Below are 6,030 nucleotides of genomic sequence, written 5' to 3'. Positions count from 1 at the left end.
GCCTGGTGAGTATATAGGGTTTTCGACCCACAATAATATAATTATTATATTCAATCATAAATCAATCAATCAATCAATCAATCCAAATTACCCATCCCCATTATCTCCTTTATTTCTTAAGGATTTACCCTAAGAATCAACTACCCTTTATTCATTTATTCCTAAGGATTGACCTAAGGAATTGACACAAGTCCACCACTGCCAAGGTCCTCAAATTACAACCGGTAAACACTTATTTCAACATACTTAACGAACACCTAGTTCTAACACTCCTAGTGAACACTTAATTCAAAACATCTGGTGAATACTTAGTTCTAAAACACTTAGTGAACACACTCAGTTCAACAACACCAAGTGAACACATCTAGTTCAAAAATACTTAATGAACACATTGTGTTCAAAAATACCAAGTGAACACATAGAGTTCAAAAATACCAAATGAACACGTTGAGTTCAAACATCAAGTGAACACATAGAGTTCAAAAATACCTAACGAACACATAGAGTTCAAAAACACCAAGTGAACACATAGAGTTCAAAAATACCTAATGAACACGTTAAGTTCAAAAACACTTATTATTTCGTCTCACATCAACTATATCATCTACCCATGTTCTACCCAACATATTTGTAGATGCAAACACATATACAGTTTAAATCTTTTAAAACCTGTATAAAACATTAATTCAACATCCATCTCAAGTAAACAAACAAAGTATAAACACATAGCATGTATTTCATAGAAAATACTTCATATCTATGTGTTAGAAGAAAGTAACTACACACTCACATGATAAGACGATGATTGGACAACACCTCGTCTCTTAAAACAATCGTTTTCGATAAAACCGGGATGTTTTCCCAAAAACCGGGCTTCACGAGGACTGAGTTTCGGCTTGAAAATATAATTTTCTCAGGAACTTCAGAGCTTCGGGACTTGCTTCCGGTGTCGGGATGATATCGTGGATTCGGGGGTATTTCTCGCAAAGTAGAAGAAAGAAAAAGGGGTGAAAGAAGTAGAAATTAGCAAAAAGATCGGCAGCCCTCGTGATCTATTTATAGGGGTTGAACCCCGATTTACGCCGGGCATACTCCGCTGTCGACATGTACGCTGGGCGTACGCCTAGTACGCTAGGCGTACTGGATGGATCAGACCGGACGAGTCACTACTTCGGATAAGCTCCGAATTTATAATTTTATTTATTTATTTTATTTATTTAAAAACTCCAGAAATTCATAACTTCTGCATACGAGCTCCATTTTTGACGTTCTTTATATCCACGCGTAGGTGAGACTATGCTCTACAACTTTCGTTTAGACTCCGTCGGCTAATTTTGACTTTATTTTTATTATATTATTTTTAGTAGGCCGGGACAGGAAAACTCCGTTAGGATTTCACAACTCCTTCATCTGACGTCCGTTTTCGTCTGTCTTTTTACCGTTGGACTACGATCGACGAGATCTTCGATTCTTGTTTAGATCGTTTCGGCTAGAAACCACTCGATCTCATATTCGAACTTTGAGCTGCATACCGCTAATTCGAAACTTCGAAAAATCATAACTTCTTCATATGAAGTCAGATTTAGACGTTCTTTTTATGCACGCTCTCGGTTTAACGTATTCTACGACTTTCGTTTAGATCTCTAAGGCCAAATATCGCTCTATCATAAATTCACTATTTACGTCGCGCTGTGTCGTGTCGGTTCTGTCGCGAAACTTCGACAGGTCATAACTTCTTCGTTATAACTCAGATTTCGACATTCTTTATATATTCGGAATCCTTGTCATGACTACTACAACTTCGTTAAGATTAATCCTTCTGAATAATCTTCCATCAGAAAGTCATTTTCGACGCTTATCGTCTCTAAATTGACTAGTCCGGATCTGCGGACATTACAATTATCTCCCCCTTAGGATGATTACATCCCGGAATCATCAACGAAATAGGACTTGTATAATGATTCCATACGTTATCTCTTCATCCTAGGTAATAACCATAACTTCTATGTTTCCTCGAAAGAGTATCTAACTCTTGGACTTCTCGATAGCAGGTAGTGCTCAATCTTGCATTTGCTCTTCGTACTATGTAGGACTTTCAGTTGTAACCTTCGAGTTACAAAATAAATTCTTATTGAGGACTCCTTCTTCTTCTTAGGATAAGTACTTTCCTTTATTTTATGTAACAGACCGATGGGTCATGTTCTAACGACCTCTCATCGTATGAAGCAACGTTTAGACTCAAGTCTCTTAGAGTCAAATTCCAGAATGGAATATACATTCCCTCATATTCTAATGTGATATAATCATATTTTAGCATGTAGCATCTCTAGCTACAAACTTCTTTATCAACGAGCGCGATGTTATCGGTCGCATTGATTTCAATCTTCTGACCTCAGTCAGATGCTACATCGAACTTGGTTCTCCGAACCACGTAACAAACTCATCGTAGTCGGACTCAATTTGATATGACCATTAGGGTCGGAATAACAACCATCTTACTAGTCATTACCGAAACAATGGTAATAACATACTTGAATAAAACGGAATCAATTACTAGCTTCTTGGTAACCTTGTGACTTTCCCTGATCCAAGTGTGAGTCATGTGCTTCCGGTAGTATAGGCCTCTACTACCATTCACACCTACTCATACTCGTCCCAAGTATTGTCTCGCAGTTAAACCAAGTCACCATACAACAACAAAAATCACACAATTATCCAACACATCGGATATTAACACCATAGATATCACATAGACATCCAAACCATAAATATCACATAGATATCAAAACCAGGGTTTATATTATATCTTGAAACGATTATACAAAGGTTCAAGTTCACCCTACACTATGCCGCTAATAGGCTACACTTCCAGATACTAACCATATCTTAGTACGAAGTTTTCATCCTTGATTTCTCGTATTGACATCTGCTTTGTCAAGGATCATGTGGAATGCCTTTGGCTTTGCTGGTTCTTTCTTCTTTGGGCAATTGATCGAGATATGCCCTTTTTCGTTACACTCATAACACACTTTCTTACTAGATGCACACTCATTGGCGTAGTGCCCAGACTTTCCACACTTGAAACATGTGACCTCCTCGCCACATCTTCCCAAATGTTTCTTCTTGCACTTATCACACCATCTTGCTTCATCTCTTCCTCCTTCGAACTTTTTCAAACCAGACTTTGAGAATTTTCTCTTCTCGTCGGATCTTGGGATCCCTCAAACTTTCGTTTCTCACCAACTTCAACCTTGTTGGCGGTTCTGCCCTTGATTATTTCTTCGACAGACTTAGCAACCCAGATGGCCGCCTCAAGGGTAGGTGTCTGGCGTATTGGCACTGTGTACTCCCATGATAGTCCCTTTGCATACCTATCTATCTTCGCCAGCTCGTCTGGGACAATGCGCAGAGCAAACTCCATCTTATCTGTGAAGGCATTGGTGTATTCATAAATGGACATGCTGTCCTTCTTTAATGTCAGGAATTGGTTCTCTAGTTCTAGCAGATCTTGGGCCGAGCAGAACTTTCGTTTGAATTGCACCAAAAATTCTGCCCAAGTCAGTTGTAGTGGCTCGTTGGGGCTTATGGTTTTCTCCAGAGTGTTCCACCAGCGAACAGCGCTGCCTCTGAACTGACGCACTGCATATGTGGTTTGTAGTTTGCCCTTGCAACCACATGTTATGAACGCCAACTCCATCTCCGATATCCAATCCATAACTCCAATTGGGTTTTCTTTTCCCGTGAAAGTTGATGACTTGCAAGTTAGAAAATCTTTGTACTTGCATCCATTTCTTTCGACCCCGTCGTCTTGGTTGTTTCTCCTAATCATTGGCAGATCAGCTTGACCAACGATCCCACTGTAGTTCCCTCCTTCCGACTGGCCTCCATTCACTTCGGGCTCTTCAACTTGTATTGAAAGGTCTTCACGATTCTGCCAAAGCAGGCGTCTAGTTTCTTCCATCTGACGATCCAACATCGTTTGAATCATCAATTGTACTCCAGCCATTGTTATCGGCTTAGGTGCTGCTACTGCAACAACTACTTGCTCAATCACATGTGGTTGATTCCTGTTTTCGTTCACGTTTCCAGCTCCACTTCTGGTTCTTGCCATTTTTGATCTATACACCGAATAATGTGAATTTAGATCCTCTTTCACGATAGACATTTAAACCATCCATATCTCTCCAAAACGTTTACATGCTAGTTCTAATACCGTAGTCATACGCTTAGAATCCTAAACACATAAGGTTTCCAGATCTGCTCGGCAACAGACCGTAGATCTGAACAAATAATATCATATATGGAAAACATATAACATTTAGCACATAAAAGCATTTTAGGCATCTTTCCTAAAATAAACTATTGCTCGTTTCAAAAATAGAACAGACACTCATCTCACAATCTTCACTTAGCATTCTAAGTTTAAGTCTAGAAATTTCCTACAAATTCCTAGTTCGTTTAAACTAATGCTCTGATACCAACTGTGACATCCCCAAATTTCACGGCCAGAAAAGACCGATTTGTTTATGCCTTGTTTTAAAATCAGAGTAATCTTTTAAAGAAAATAGTTGCGGAATTTGTTCCCAAACAAAATATGATAAAATAAGGTTTATCAAAACATTTCTCAAAGAGAATGTACTTTTCATTAAATAATGAAACCTCGGGATGTCATGTTCCGATACAGGTTTATCAAAACATTTCTTAAAGAAATGTATTTTCATTATATATCAAAACTCAGGATGTCATGTTCCGATACAGACCAAAAAGCATAAACAGTACAGTTTAACCTTACAGCAGTTATTCACAACTACTGGTCTATAATCCAAAATCTCTCGTCAAGTCAACCAACTTATACTCTTGTGCCATTACCTGTAATGCAAAGAAAACTGAGTGGGTCAGGCTTGGGAGCCTGGTGAGTATATAGGGTTTTCGACCCACAATAATATAATTATTATATTCAATCATAAATCAATCAATCAATCAATCAATCCAAATTACCCATCCCCATTATCTCCTTTATTTCTTAAGGATTTACCCTAAGAATCAACTACCCTTTATTCATTTATTCCTAAGGATTGACCTAAGGAATTGACACAAGTCCACCACTGCCAAGGTCCTCAAATTACAACCGGTAAACACTTATTTCAACATACTTAACGAACACCTAGTTCTAACACTCCTAGTGAACACTTAATTCAAAACATCTGGTGAATACTTAGTTCTAAAACACTTAGTGAACACACTCAGTTCAACAACACCAAGTGAACACATCTAGTTCAAAAATACGTAATGAACACATTGTGTTCAAAAATACCAAGTGAACACATAGAGTTCAAAAATACCAAATGAACACGTTGAGTTCAAACATGAAGTGAACACATAGAGTTCAAAAATACCTAACGAACACATAGAGTTCAAAAACACCAAGTGAACACATAGAGTTCAAAAATACCTAATGAACACGTTAAGTTCAAAAACACTTATTATTTCGTCTCACATCAACTATATCATCTACCCATGTTCTACCCAACATATTTGTAGATGCAAACACATATACAGTTTAAATCTTTTAAAACCTGTATAAAACATTAATTCAACATCCATCTCAAGTAAACAAACAAAGTATAAACACATAGCATGTATTTCATAGAAAATACTTCATATCTATGTGTTAGAAGAAAGTAACTACACACTCACATGATAAGACGATGATTGGACAACACCTCGTCTCTTAAAACAATCGTTTTCGATAAAACCGGGATGTTTTCCCAAAAACCGGGCTTCACGAGGACTGAGTTTCGGCTTGAAAATATAATTTTCTCAGGAACTTCAGAGCTTCGGGACTTGCTTCCGGTGTCGGGATGATATCGTGGATTCGGGGGTATTTCTCGCAAAGTAGAAGAAAGAAAAAGGGGTGAAAGAAGTAGAAATTAGCAAAAAGATCGGCAGCCCTCGTGATCTATTTATAGGGGTTGAACCCCGATTTACGCCGGGCATACTCCGCTGTCGACATGTACGCTGGGCGTACGC

The sequence above is a fragment of the Lactuca virosa genome, chromosome 4 (genome assembly GCF_052849685.1).
Source record: "Lactuca virosa cultivar CGN04683 chromosome 4, Lactuca_virosa_CGN04683_v6, whole genome shotgun sequence".
NCBI lineage: Eukaryota > Viridiplantae > Streptophyta > Magnoliopsida > Asterales > Asteraceae > Lactuca > Lactuca virosa.
Note: the sequence above shows the minus strand (reverse complement) of the source record.